The following is a 13877-nucleotide window of genomic DNA, read 5'->3' as shown; positions in this document are numbered from 1 at the left end:
TCGTGAGCTCGTAGCGCAACATACTGTAGCAGATTTCATGTCGATTCTGACATTATTCGTCATCGCTCACTTCAGCGAGGAGCGTTTTTTTTTTTTTTTTTGGTGGGATGCGACAAGTTGCTTGCGTCGCGCGCTCCGTGTGGGAGAAATATAGATAGAGGAGCAGAAAGGCGCGAGCGCTCGTCCAACCGGAGGGGAGGGGGAGGAGGGGAGGAGGGGGAGGAGGGGAGGAGGGGACGCATTCTCCCCGAGTACACACAAGCAGCGGCCACATCCTCTGTAGACAAATCCGTGTTCAGTGACGTGTTTTCTATTAGCCTGTTTTTAATACACGGTCAAGTCTCTTCAATAAGTGGCTGATTTGGATTTTTTATCACCGAGAAGCCAGTCCCTCGAGTGCTTTTTATTACCATCAACTCCCATCATCCTTTTTCCTCTTTATTTATTTTTTTGTGCCTCGATCGACCCGTTATTCAGCCCATCCACCGTCCACCCCCCTATCTTCTTTTTTCCCTCCATCTCCTCCTCTATGGGAGTGCGACGCACAGCGAATCTGTGAGATAAAAAGCCTGCAGGTAAGACCTCCACCAGCTTGTTTTGTGTCTAATGATCATAATTACACTGTGTCACTGTTGTTTGTACTTTGCAGCTTAACGGATCACCGTTCATCCTGTGTAATTTACACGCCACATTGATCTGTTTCACGTTGCCTGTAACTTAGCCCACTACTAACAGTGTGGACTGGGGGAATTGACTGAACAGAATATAATAATTCTCAGTCTTGTTCCTCCTCTCTGATTAAAAGCTGAATGATTATTTTCCCACCTATTTCCGCGGGCCTATAATTAGCGTCTGCAACGTCTATTATGCAAATGAAAGCCTTATAATAGCTGTCCCTGCACCCTTACTGCAGGTGCAGGGGTTAAAATATGTTGTATGAAATGAAATGGTCCCACAGTCAGGACTTATGTGTGTGATTGTGTCTTCATCTGGAATCTGTGTCCCAGTCCACTGAGTTACTCTGTACCGGCCGCTTGATGCTAGGCGTCCATTTTCCACCGTGTAGCCTCTGCAGGCAAGCTGATGTGTGTAGCTTCCTCTATTAATGAATGCACCGCAGTCTGCATCACTATACTCCAGCTCTGCATGCGCTCAGACCCTGATCTCTGAGCCTGTATGTCTGCACAGCTTCTGCTTCTCTGCTGCTGGACTCCTCACAGAGCAGGGCCAACATCTTAGCTTCATCTTGGACCTGAGTCACATCATCCTCATCATCACCATCATCACCATCATCATCATCATCATCATGTCATCTTATGAGTGTCATTTTCTATGCAGCCCACTGTCTCCTCTCACCGGCCAACCTGAGCCCTGTGCTCTCACACATTCAGAGGTAAAGGGGCACCAAACATCTGGCACCCAAATCAATCATTCATTTTTCCTTGCAGCTCAGATCACAGCTGGGCCAAAGGTGGGATGAGATGTGTTGAAATGGAAATGCTGAAGGAGTGAGGAATGCAGCATTCAAGAGTTAGCCTACCTGTGCACTGATATTGAGTTATAGCTGTTTTCACTCAAGCTGCAGCCCATGACAAGAACAACTCTGAATATTTCCCTCCTAATTTGAATCATCTGATTCTCTAAGTGTGGTCACTTGCAATTAGAGATGCTCCCTCCTCTGAGCTCAGCTTGTGATTTAAGGGCTGCATGTCCTCTCTCTCTTTTTGTAAAGAAGCACAAGTGTCCATCAGCACCTGCTCCTTTGTGGCTGTGATGCAGAATTTGTTGAGCTGTTGCTGGATGTGGGCAGCATCACAGAGATTCTGTTGAACTTTTCAGATGTACATAGCACTCACAAGTCATGAGCTGCCTTCACTGTGCAGGATTAGATTGATACTGAGAAGTAGTTCTTGTTTATTTAATTATATTCTGTTGTAGTGATCGGATAATTGTGAATGATAATGCCATTCTGCACAACTCAGTAGCTGCACTAATAAAAAGAGTTCTCACTTGAATCCTTTCAGCTCTAGTTTACAAAGGATCTGTAGGTTTATGTATGCGTAAACTGAAGCTGACACACTGTTGCACCTTTAGGGTTATGTAAGGTTAAGTTTTGTGCAGTGACACATCAAACACTTTCCAAAAAGTGACTGGAAAGTAACACTTAAGGCATCTCAGTGCTGCTCACTTCTCCATGAGTGATTAGTGAATCTTTCATGGAGGTGTGTCTGCCCCCTCCATCTGTTGACCACGCCCCCTCAGCCCCTCCTCCTCCCATCTAGTAAACACCGTCTGTACTATGTGTGTGATGTGTGCTTGGCCTTGATGGTCGTCTCTGCAGATTTTGGAAAACTTTCAAAAACCCCTCAGCCGGTGCTGAGATCTGCTGTTTACGCTCTGAGGTGACTCATTGCAGTCAATACCGGTGTGAAGCCCACACAGGCTGTAGTTGTTTTTTAGTGCTGTCCAAATAATAATCATCTAATAGACACAAGCGGTTCAGAACTTTCAGAAGTAAACTTCTGTTTCCTTTTGTTTTGCATTGTTCTCTTCTTTTGGTGGTCAGGTCTGTTCCTGTTCATCTCAGTCTTTGTGTCTTTGAGAAGAAGCATGTTCTGCAATCATCATCACGTCTGTCGTGTAGTTATTATTCTGAGGATCAATGGCTTTGCTACATATGTCTTCATGGTCCAAAGTATGGCTTTACTATGTTTCTTCCTCTCTTCAGATGTTGCTGAGAAGGAATCACAGCATTAGATGAGAGGAAATTACATTTAACATCAATTTAAACTTAATCTAAACAGGGCCAATAAACAAAACACCTCAATTTAATTCCATCGCTGTGAATTGTTGGATCTCTGCAACAATATCACTTAAACAGATTCCCGCACATTTATTGTACTTGTAAATTTTAACCTGTGATTGTACCTAATGGACTGAAATTGAAACCCAGGTCGTTGCTGATTCAGTAAACACATTGCTCATGATCCCAGCGTGCAGAGCTTTTATCCAACGCTCTCTAATTGACTCCTGTCTCAGTGGCTGTGACCCCTGCATCAATTAACCTCCAGCTTTGGTGTTTTTAAGTGCTTCACTCAAGTTAGCGTAGCCTCTGAGAGCTGGCATGTGAGAGCCTGTGATTGAACTGTGTTGTGTCAGTGATGTATTGGAGGTAATGTGTCTGTGCAGAGGCGTGCGGTGTAAACATACAGCAGAGCACATTGGTGTAATGTCTGAGAGGACGAGTGTGCATGCTGGACCGGAGGTAAAAAATGTGAGACCTGTGACCAAAGCCTCTTCAGTCATCACAAAAGGCTGGAGATGTGTGTGGGAGAGAGTCTCAGATAAGTGAACAGTGCTTAAAAAACTGTTTCCATCAGACACTTATCTGCAGCTTCATCACTTTAAAGTAGTTGTGCAAAATGACTCAAGTGACCGAGATCCAAATCTGAGTTATGGAAGCTTCATAGAATATGATAGTGTAAAGATAAGGTCATGTGTATCACTGTTAAGTGCAACTTATATATTATCAAGTTAATGTATGACGTATTCATTAACTGGTATGTGGTAACCAAGAAATTAAGAGGAATCTTTTAACCCTCCTGTTATGTTGGGGGTCAAATTTACCCTTTTTAAAGTCTATTTTGGGCAATATATGTCTTCCAAAACCGGCTAAATGCAGCATAAAAATCTGGGCAGCATGTGACAGAAGAGGTGTCATGTTAATTTATCAACATCACTTCATACAAAAAAAAAATCAAGTTGTAAAATAAAATAAACAAAAATCTGTGTCATGTAAAACTATTGTTTTATATTTAGGGCTTTCCAATGTACATTACAAAAAGTTTTAACATTCATTTAAATGAAAAACGAGTGAGTTATCCTCATTGAACCATGATCTGTGAGAATTAAAGAACACCAATGGACTAAACCTTGATTTAAATGGTTAGTAATGGAGTTAAAGATAAGATTTAAAAAATATGTATTGGGATTTTTTGGGGTTCTGACACTTTTGGATAATTGAATATGCCCCGGGTCAAATTGACCCAGGAACATTATTGCTGTTCCAGAGAAACAAACATAACAGGGGGTTAATTGAATGATACAAAATAACGCCATTTTTACATCTGAATTAAAAAGAAGATCTTCACTCTAAATCAGCTACCAGCTTTTAACCCATAGACTATGTAAAATATAGATGCAGTGTCTGTGATGTCACCCGCTGGTCTCTTCAGGTCTATCTGCTCAACCTTACTTTTGGTCAACCGAGCAAGAGGCAAATAGGTGGAGTTGAGGTGGGGCTTTGGCCTCTTCTCTAACGGCTATAGTGTGTCTGCCTGTCAATCAAGTCAGCCATGCCCCTGCTTATGCAAAACTCATAACCTTTATCTTCATAACCCTGCACAGAGTGTGCCAGTAGAGAAATGAGCTATTCAGACCAAGATCATTTTCTAAAGCAGGCTGTAAACATGTTTATTTTTGCTAAAAAACGTTTTTTTTGAATGAGTGTGTAGGTGGCTTCCGGGGCTTCTGGAGCCTGCCTGAAGTAGACACTAAAGGAACTGCAGTTTTTAGCACTTCCGCGTTGGCTTCATCTCTAAAGACTGGAGGTTGCCGCTTGTTTTAACCATTCCTCCCTGAAGGATTTGGTCAGTTGTTGTTGGTCACAGCTCTGGAAACATTGAGGATGAGGTTGAGAGCGGTTGAACAAATGAGTCACTGAATCAATGAAGGAACAGTTTGATATTTTGAAAAAAACACTTTGAAACTTAGCATTAAATGAGATGATTAACTTATATTGATACTTGGGCTGTCATGATATCAGATTTTCACCTCACATGGCCAAAAATGATCACAATAACAATATTGTGATATTTCTGGGAAACTTGGAAAAAATAAAACAATCAAATTAAGGGAAAAAAAGATAAAGGTGGAGCAACGCGTTACTTGATAAATGCCACATACACACAGCTTACTTACTTACATCCATTTGTTACATGTTCAATGTTATGATTTATCCACACCTCCAGCCCTGAACTCCAAAAAACTTCCAAACTAGCAAGGACACTTTCTCCTCCAACATGATCTGGCACCAGTAGTAACCACACACCGGGGTAAAGGACTAGCTTACTGGTTCCTCATCTGCTTCTGCTGGTGCTACTTTGTCTACCCTCTGTTTTACCAGTGTAAAGAACCTCTACTGCCCCCTACTAGTAGCCAATTGGTTGCATGTTATAACCATATGCTTACTTTTTAGCACTTATAGCTATTTATTTTTTCTCTTTTTTTTAAAGATGGTTACTGTCGGAATACTGGTGGCCTAGCGCCATAAGTGCGCCCCATATACAGAGGCTATAGTCCTTGTCTCAGAGGTCGCTGGTTTGACCCCCGGCCTCATCCATTTCTTGCATGTCTTCCCCAAGCGGCAACCTCCGGTCTCAAACTATAAAGCCCATGCTGAAGTGTTATAAACTGCAATACATTGAGGATCCACTTGAGACTGGCTGCAGAAACACCGGAAACCGCATAGACGCCCATTCAAAAAGACGATCTTTGCAACATTAATAAACATTTTACAACCTGGTTAAAAAAACGGCTTGGCTCTACGTAGCTAATTTCTCTATCGGCACACACTGTACGGGGGGTGATTTTGGAGGACATGACTCCCGGTCGGGAACACATAGCTGTTGGCTATGAGGCTCAAACTCCGCCTCTTTACGTCCATTTGCCTGATTGAGTTCCACATTTCCAATATGGCTGCTGCAGCCGATTGGCTTCCAAACAGCGCTCAGGAACAGATGGGTGATGTCAAGGATACTACGTCCATATTTTATACAGTCAATGGTCTTCCCCCACTATCTACTCCACATATTTCCTGTCTCTCTTCAGCTGTCCTATCAATAAAGGCGAAAATGTAAAAAAATATTACTTCAAAAAAAATGAAGGTGGTCAATGTCACCACTTTTATATCGCAGCAGCCCTAATCGGGACATTACATTACACTTTATATTGCATAAAGCTTAAAGCCCCTGGTGTCAATTAGCATAGCTTAGCTGAGAAAGCCTGACAAACAACAGGAGGACACAATAAGACAAACTCTGCCTAAAGGTAACAAAACCCACCAATAACTTAATAAGTGCTTAAACCAACAGGGTGTGTATCATTTGTTTACCATAAAAACAAATGAAAAAAATAAAGTGCGTTATGAGTCAATAGTAAAATATTTTTTTGCCAAAAAGACCCCAGATGGACTCCTGAGTTGCACCAGTTATGATTAAGTTGAATGTAGCATAGTCCTGAACAGAATTCAATCTCACATGCAGCTCTGAGTAGATTTAAAATCCTCCGTAAAACACCAGTTGTCACAGTGAATCTCTTTAAAAGATGTGATAACATGGAGAAGACTTTTTTCATTCGTTTTGCATCGCAATAAGTGACGATAATTTCATCTGCTCTATTATAGCGTGCTGCTAAATTATGTATGGTAATTATGTTGTAGTTGTCAAATTCACAAGTCAGTGTCACTGTTTTTATTTCATAGTAGCTGAAGATCATTTATCACCTTATCATAATGCTTTGTCATATTTTACATACCTGTTTGTTGCTGTGACTGATTGACAGCTGTTTACGGAGATTATTTTCAGCAATCAGTCTGTTCAGAGGCAATCAGGCACGAGAGTCAGCACTTCTCACAAACTCTGTCATAAGATAAGAGCGTGGTTCTATGAATGGCCTTAACAAGTAAAAACAACAACTCTGCGACAGCATTTTGGCTAGTTTGGATATTACGCTTCACTATTTGAAATGTATCTTGTGTCCCGATGGTGCAACAAACAAGGATCCACTTCAAGTTATAAACTAGCTAGCCTCAGCATGTGGTTAGTGTGAACTTGGGATTATATTTTTGGCCGTGAGTGCTTGTGCGAACAATAATTTCGGATATGTATGACAGGTACAATTATTCATCATTAATGATACTAAATAGTAGCTGCAGTCCTCATGTCTGTACTAATAGCTTCTTCCTTTTGCTGGGGGATGTTTGATAACAGCAGATATGCTGTGTGTTTTTTTTCTTCATCTCTGCTGCACTGCAACTCCTTTCATGATAATAAAAAAACAACACAAAATCCGCCTGGCTTTAAAGTATATACAGTCAAAGCCTCATCTTGACATTACTTGGTGAAGGAATAAACACATACGCAACCATGTGTTATTAAAGCATATGTTTAAGGGGTTCATGAGCATCAGGTCATCCTTAGACAGTTTATTTTAGGAGCCTCTTAGGACTAAGGTGTTTCTGTCACCATCTCCTCCGGCTGCTCTGCTCAGACAGGCAGAGAAATGGAGACATGCGGTGTGAGGATCTTGTTGGACTCCTCACATGGTCTTAATGGAATTCTGCTACTCTTAGAAGTGCCTTTTTTAAATGACCTACTTTATGCTTTTATAGTCATCTTCTGACAGTTGTTGGGGTTTGAGGCTGCACATGTGCTCCCATGCCAAGTTTTTTCTTTTTGCGTGTTGATGTTTTTCTGTGCACCTGCGTGTGTGTCTGTGCTGGCATGCATTAATGCGTAGAGATGCACGTGCGTGTTTGTGTGTGCAGTGCGTGTGCGTGTGCGTGTGTGTGTGTGTGTGTGTGTGTGTGCCAGCTGTGGGATCTCAGCAATGAGCTCAGGTGTGCATCCGTTCTCATGATTAAGGAGAGAATCATCTCAGCCACCAAGATTCACTGCTCTCAATATTCAGCCATGTTTTCTTAATGTTGACTGCTGAGCACTCAGAATAGAATACGCTGCTTGTATTTTTAGAGCTGTCATCATAAGTAGGCCCAGTGCACTTTTTATCCTTCTGGTCAAGCATTAGCTCATGCCATTTTCATCCCCTTTCTCTCCAGGACTTCCAACAGTTGCTGAAGAATTCATTTTTGTGTATCTTACACTGAAATATTCCCACATGCCTACACAAGACCCCTGCTTGCCTCATGTGTGGAAAAACTTATTAAAGGATGTCATCTTTTATTCAACAAGCAGTTTGGTAGTTGATTTATGCAATGAATAGCTAATGTAGCCGCTGCTACAAAATTCAAATCTCCTGTGTGATTTATGCTGCTTATTGGAGCCACAGCTCAATGGGTGAGTGTACATTTTAGACAGAGGTGTTCCGTCATGCTGTGTACAAGTCCACACAGGTAGATCTGATTACAGTTAAAGTTTTCTCCAGGTGAGGGCCTGGTCCAGCACTGGCCCCTCTAGCAGTGGGCTCCTAGATCTAAGCTCTGGCCCTGTTGCTGCAGAACATCCTGCTGAAACGATTTGGCCCCTGGCTGGCTCAGGCTCATAAGACAGTTGCAAACATACTTTCATTCATTCATAAGAATTTTATTTGCTCACTTCAGTCTTTGACAACACAAAATATTCGCTACACATCTTCACAAAATAGAGTATACACTGTCCATGACCAAACAGGAGCAGGAAGAAGAAAAAGGTATAATACCTGCCCCTCTCCTTAATCACAACATAATCTAAACCAGACAGCTAACCTGTTAGTAATCACCTTCTCTTTTCACCAAACATCAAATGTAACAATGAACACTGAAACAATCAAATACAGATTTACTGGATGAGTTCATAGCTCCCCATTACTTTACCTTTCAACATTCTTTTAAACTGTAAAATATTAGAGCAGCATTTTATATTCTCATCCAGAGAAATCCAAAGTTTAACTCCACAAACTGAAACACACATTTGCTTTAATGCAGTGCGTGCGTATGGACTTTTGAAATTAAATTTGCGTCTATGAGCCTCCTCATGAGATTTGAAAAACAAACAACTTCAGTAAGTTTTCAGGTAATAATCTGTTTCTGGCTTAAACATAAATATTAATGTTTTAAAGTTAAGTAGATCTTTAAATTTAAAAAAATATGAGCTGATAAACAAACTGTTAGTTTTTTCTCTAACATTCACCTTCAAGTCTGATTGCTCTTTTCTGTAACACATACCAAGGTTTAATATTAGTCATATAGGTTTTGCCCCGTACCTCCGAGCAATAACTAAAATATGGAAGAACAAGTGAACAGTACAAATACGAAGAGAAGCAGAATCCAAACTGTCCTGGGCCCGGCCTAAAACACCAACACATTTACACTTTCCTCTTCATATAATCTAAATGTGGTTTCCAAGGTCAGTTTATCATTATCTCTCCCAAAAAATGTAGCTTCTGGCCCGCTTTCAATGTTAACACCATTTATAACCAGACTTATTTGATCATCCTTTTTTTATTACCAAAATCATAAATTTAGTTTTATTCCAGTTCATGGATCACTTAATTTCAACCATCAGACTCTTAAGTTTGAACATTTTTCACACTATAGTATCTCTAATTGACTATAAATGCTTTCCAGAACAAAAATATGAGTGTCATCCGGGAACAGAAGCAATTGCAAAATGCTGGAAACATCACATATTTCATTAATATACAGGTTAAACAATTTTGGGCCTAAAACCGACCCTTGTGGAACTCCACACTTTTAATTAATAAACTCAGAATTCAAACCAGAAAACTACGCACTGCCTTTAATTTTCCAAATAACGTCTGAGCCATTTATGAACATTCCCCCTAATTCCATAACTAAGCAGTTTGGATAGAAGCATTTGGTCAACGGTGTCAAACACGTTCTTTAAATCATTAAATACCCCCACTGCGTATTGCTTGTTTTCTATAGCTGCTTTGATTTCTTTAATTAAATCTGTTAATGCTAGAGATGAAGATCTAGACGTTCTAAATCCGTTCTGTTTCTCACTCATCAGTTCATTTTTTTTTAATAAATCATCAAATTTGAAAGCAAAACACTTCTCCAGCACTTTGGAAAAATGGGACAGCAGTGACACTGGTCGATAGTTATTGAAACAATGTTTGTCACCATTTTTAAAAAGCAGAAAGACACCAGAGTTAAATGACAAATTACAGATATAATTGAATGGAGTAATTATGCAGTCAATGGTTTTCTTGAGTATAGTCATATCAACACCATGACGATCAATTGATGTTTAACTCTTACTTTTCATTACAATAGTCAGAATGTCATTGTCACTTATTTCTTTAAGAAACATCGACTGCAGGATTTTACTCCCAATACCTTCATGCCAGCTCCTCTCAGTTTTATTACTATCTTGTGGTTCGATGGACTGCAAGATTTGGTCCAATGTTCGCAAAAAAAGAGTTAAACTCATTTACAATCTCTGTTCTATTTTTAATAACCTTATCATCCTTCATAAAAAAATCCAGAGAGTTTGTGAACCGGGAGTCAGATCGTATGATGTTATTCAGAATCCCCCATGTGCCTCTGATGTCACCTTATTTTCTTTCAATTTACCATTATAATAATCCTTTTTGGCAAGTATCTGTATTGTTGTCAACTTATTTTTGTAAACCTTATATTTCATTTCAGAAGTTTTAATGCTTTCATAGTGAGCGTAGCTTATAACTGTGAGAAAAAAAGGCAAACAGGAACCTATATTTCTTAAATTCATCCATAACAAAATCCATAATTTTTGCATATTCTCACAGGTCCTGTCAAATCTGTAGCCACTGAGACTGTAAGACGATTACCAAGGCAGTGAGGTGGAATGAACCTTAGGTTTTAATTTACAAAAAGAGAAATGCCCTCTACAGACCTGTTAAAGAGCACTGCACTGATTTAATTTCACATCTTCAACATTGTCAGACTCACGCTGGATGGTTTAAGAAAAATCAAAACCAATGCAGTGGAACAAAAGATGTTGTCTTTTTATTTCCTAACATGTTTTGTCCATGCCAAAACTTGGTTAACACACGGCAACCGGACTGCTGACAGATAAGTCGCACACTAGCCCTTTTTTATACTGCAAGTTAAAGGTGTGATATTTACACCCCTGCAATTTCTCACCTTCAATATAGATGTCTTACTCGTGGATACGAACATTGCGCTGTACTGGGATCAATATGAAAGTACAAAGGCATGATGAGGGCAGAGCATCGTTACCATACTGTTGTGAACTCTTCATATGAAATGGGCTTTTGATGTGTTCAGTGCATAGACTGTATAAGATGAGGACGTAGGATCCGTGACATCACTCATCTGTTTCTGAAGCGCTGTTTTGAGGCCAATCGTTGGCGGGAGCCATTTTGCTGCTGTGGAGCCAGTGTGACGTAAAGAAGCGGAGTTTGAGCCTCCTAGCCAACAGCTACAGTGTTCCCGCCTGTCAATCAAGTCAGCTGTGCCTCTCATTGGAAGATTAGTAATCTCAATATCTTCAAAATTGCCGCGTTAGAAAAAAATTCACCCCCCTCACAGTGTGTGCCGATCGAGCTATCCAGACTACACTCATCTTCTGTACCAGGATGTAAACATGTTTATTTCTGCTGCAAAGATAGTTTTTTTTCCCATTCATGTGTATGTGACTTCCGGTACTTCCGGAGCCAGCCTCAAGCGGATCCTCTATGAACTGCAGTTTTTCGCTCTTCTGCATCAGACTCGTATTTTTAGACCGGAGGTTGCCGCTTTGTTCAGTGGCAAATTAAGCTCTGAACTGCTAGCTTCGTGCAGAAGTGCAGTAGGGGTGTAAATAGTCTTTAAAATCTGTTTTAGAAAAATGTAATAGTTGATAAATGTTGATAAAATGTGATTGGACACAACATTGTTTTATGGAAGTGAGGTGCAGAGGGGTGTGTAATCTCACACCCTTACTGTCTCTGCTAAGACCTGCCATTGCAAATGGCAGGTTGATCATGAAAAGCAGAACGAAAAAGAGCAAATTCTGCAGGAAACAGTGACAATTTTGTCCTTAACACTGCAAAGAAAAGGGCAGCCTGCCAAATTTGCAGAGCACACCTTGCTTATCATGGGTGTAAGTTGTTAATACATGAGAACAAAAAAATCATCAGAAAACAGAATCAGGTTTATTGGCCAGGTATTCTTGAACACACAAGGAATTTGTCTTGGTAACTGTGCTCTCTTTTTTACAAAGGCATAGGAATAAGGAATACAAATGAAAAATATAAATATAATAATAATAACATCAACTGTAAACACAAAAGAACAACAAATAGGAATGACTAATATGTACATACTAAAGATAATATGATAATAGTGCAGTGGTGAGTAGTGCAGAGGTAGTTTTGCATTAAAAAAGTATATTTAGGTGATAGTTAAATAATAAAATAGATACAAATATGTGAATTCTGCTTGGAGAATTGTTACATTGTATATTTACATTTTTATTTACAGAGAGTATCATTGCATTTATGTTAACAGCTAAGACAAACATATGGCTAGAATTAAGATTTTCAACAGCATGTTTTGATTTTAAAAGAGTTAATGTTAAATGAAACAGCTGATAGCTAAATAAGATACATTAACTAATTAGTCAGTCCACAATCAATCACTTCAATAATTAATGTCAGTCACAATAGTGGTTGGTTGCAGGGATCTGTTAACCTGACCTCTCTCTTCAACACTACGACTTTAGTGGCATCTTTTTTAACCGCACTTTTGAGATATCCAAGACTTCATGCAGCTCCCTGGAGACACAAAAACTCAAAACAGTTTCTCACACATTTTGGAAACTTCCCAAGACCTGTAAACAGACTGGTATCCACATCCAAAACTTTTATTTGTAAAAGCACAGATGATGCAACAGAGAGAGGTATTGCTGCTGCTTATAGTTCCTTGATCATCAGGCAAGTCAGCTCCTTGAAAGGCATGAGTGTGAGTCAGGCACGGTGTCTCCAGATCGATTCACATCATTGTGGACGGTCACGAGATAAAGATGAGGTTTTTTTTTAATGTATGTCATTTATCACATGGGACATTGACTTCATGAAGTATAGACATTTATGTAGCACTGAAACGTAATGGCTGTTTTCTGCAGTCGCCCTCACATGTGTCAGGTTAGAAAAAACATGGGGTGAAAAGCCTGATATCTCTTTTTCCTCCAGATTTTATACACCAAGAAGTCACCAAAAACCTGTGATTTGCTGAGTTTCATAATTTCATCTCCATTAGGAAAAAGAAAAGTCTCAACTAGTTAAGAGTGATGCTTTCTTATAGTAACCTACCATAGGGTACAAGGTTAGAAATGAGCTAATATCTGAATCTATCCAGAGCACCTTTTGTCTTTTATGACATGACAGCCCATGTGAGGAGATTTTAGCTGGTGATGAAACAATCTGAAATTAACATTGATGCCTCTTAATGACCCACATAATCAAACAAGACCATGAGTGGCAAGACTGATAATTTCTATATAGTCGTTTTAATGCTCATAACCACTGCCCTAGGGTGTTAGATGAGGTGATAAGAAGAATACTGCAGAAACAGCCTTTATTTACATACTTCACAGTAAAGCCTGGTTTGTACTTCTGCATTGAATCTACTCTGTGGCATATGTTGTAGGTTCGTTTATTCCTGAACCTATGCAGAAGCAGAGTGTCTGACATGCACCTGCAGAAAAATGTAACTACAGGTTGAATCAATGCAGAAGGCAAGTCCTGTGAATGGTCTGCAGAGTGATTAAGCAGCTGTACATTCAATCTCCTCTGACGTCTCCTTTCTTTTCTTCTTTGCAATAATTGCAGTACGAACAACTGCTGCTCAATATTCATCACCTTGGACTCTGACATTACACTGTTGGATTCAGTCGCCATTCTTTCCTATACAAACAAGCAGAAATGTAGCAGGACTGGAAACTGGCAATATGGCTAAAATAGAAATTGCACTGCCATCTACCATTCATGCGAAGTATTGCAGAGCGCTGCACAAGTATGTGGTGCTCGTGATGGCATAGACCACTCTGGCATAGCTACGCGTACAGTCGATGCAGAAGTATAAACCAGGT

General features: G+C 39.9%; 1 protein-coding gene across 1 annotated transcript in view; it reads left to right on the top strand.

Annotated features, from left to right (window-relative positions):
• Positions 1-263: 263 nt before the first annotated feature.
• The window catches only part of cacng8b (calcium channel, voltage-dependent, gamma subunit 8b), a 32977-nt gene continuing 19363 nt past the window's right edge, over positions 264-13877 (top strand). Inside the window, exon 1 of the mRNA XM_034697112.1 lies at positions 264-575. The gene's annotated coding sequence lies outside the window, so the exon portion shown is untranslated. The remainder of the gene's footprint in view (positions 576-13877) is intronic.

Source organism: Notolabrus celidotus, chromosome 12, assembly GCF_009762535.1.
Source record: "Notolabrus celidotus isolate fNotCel1 chromosome 12, fNotCel1.pri, whole genome shotgun sequence".
NCBI lineage: Eukaryota > Metazoa > Chordata > Actinopteri > Labriformes > Labridae > Notolabrus > Notolabrus celidotus.
The sequence above is the reverse complement of the archived record's forward strand: the minus strand, read 5'-3'. Positions and strand labels throughout refer to the sequence as shown.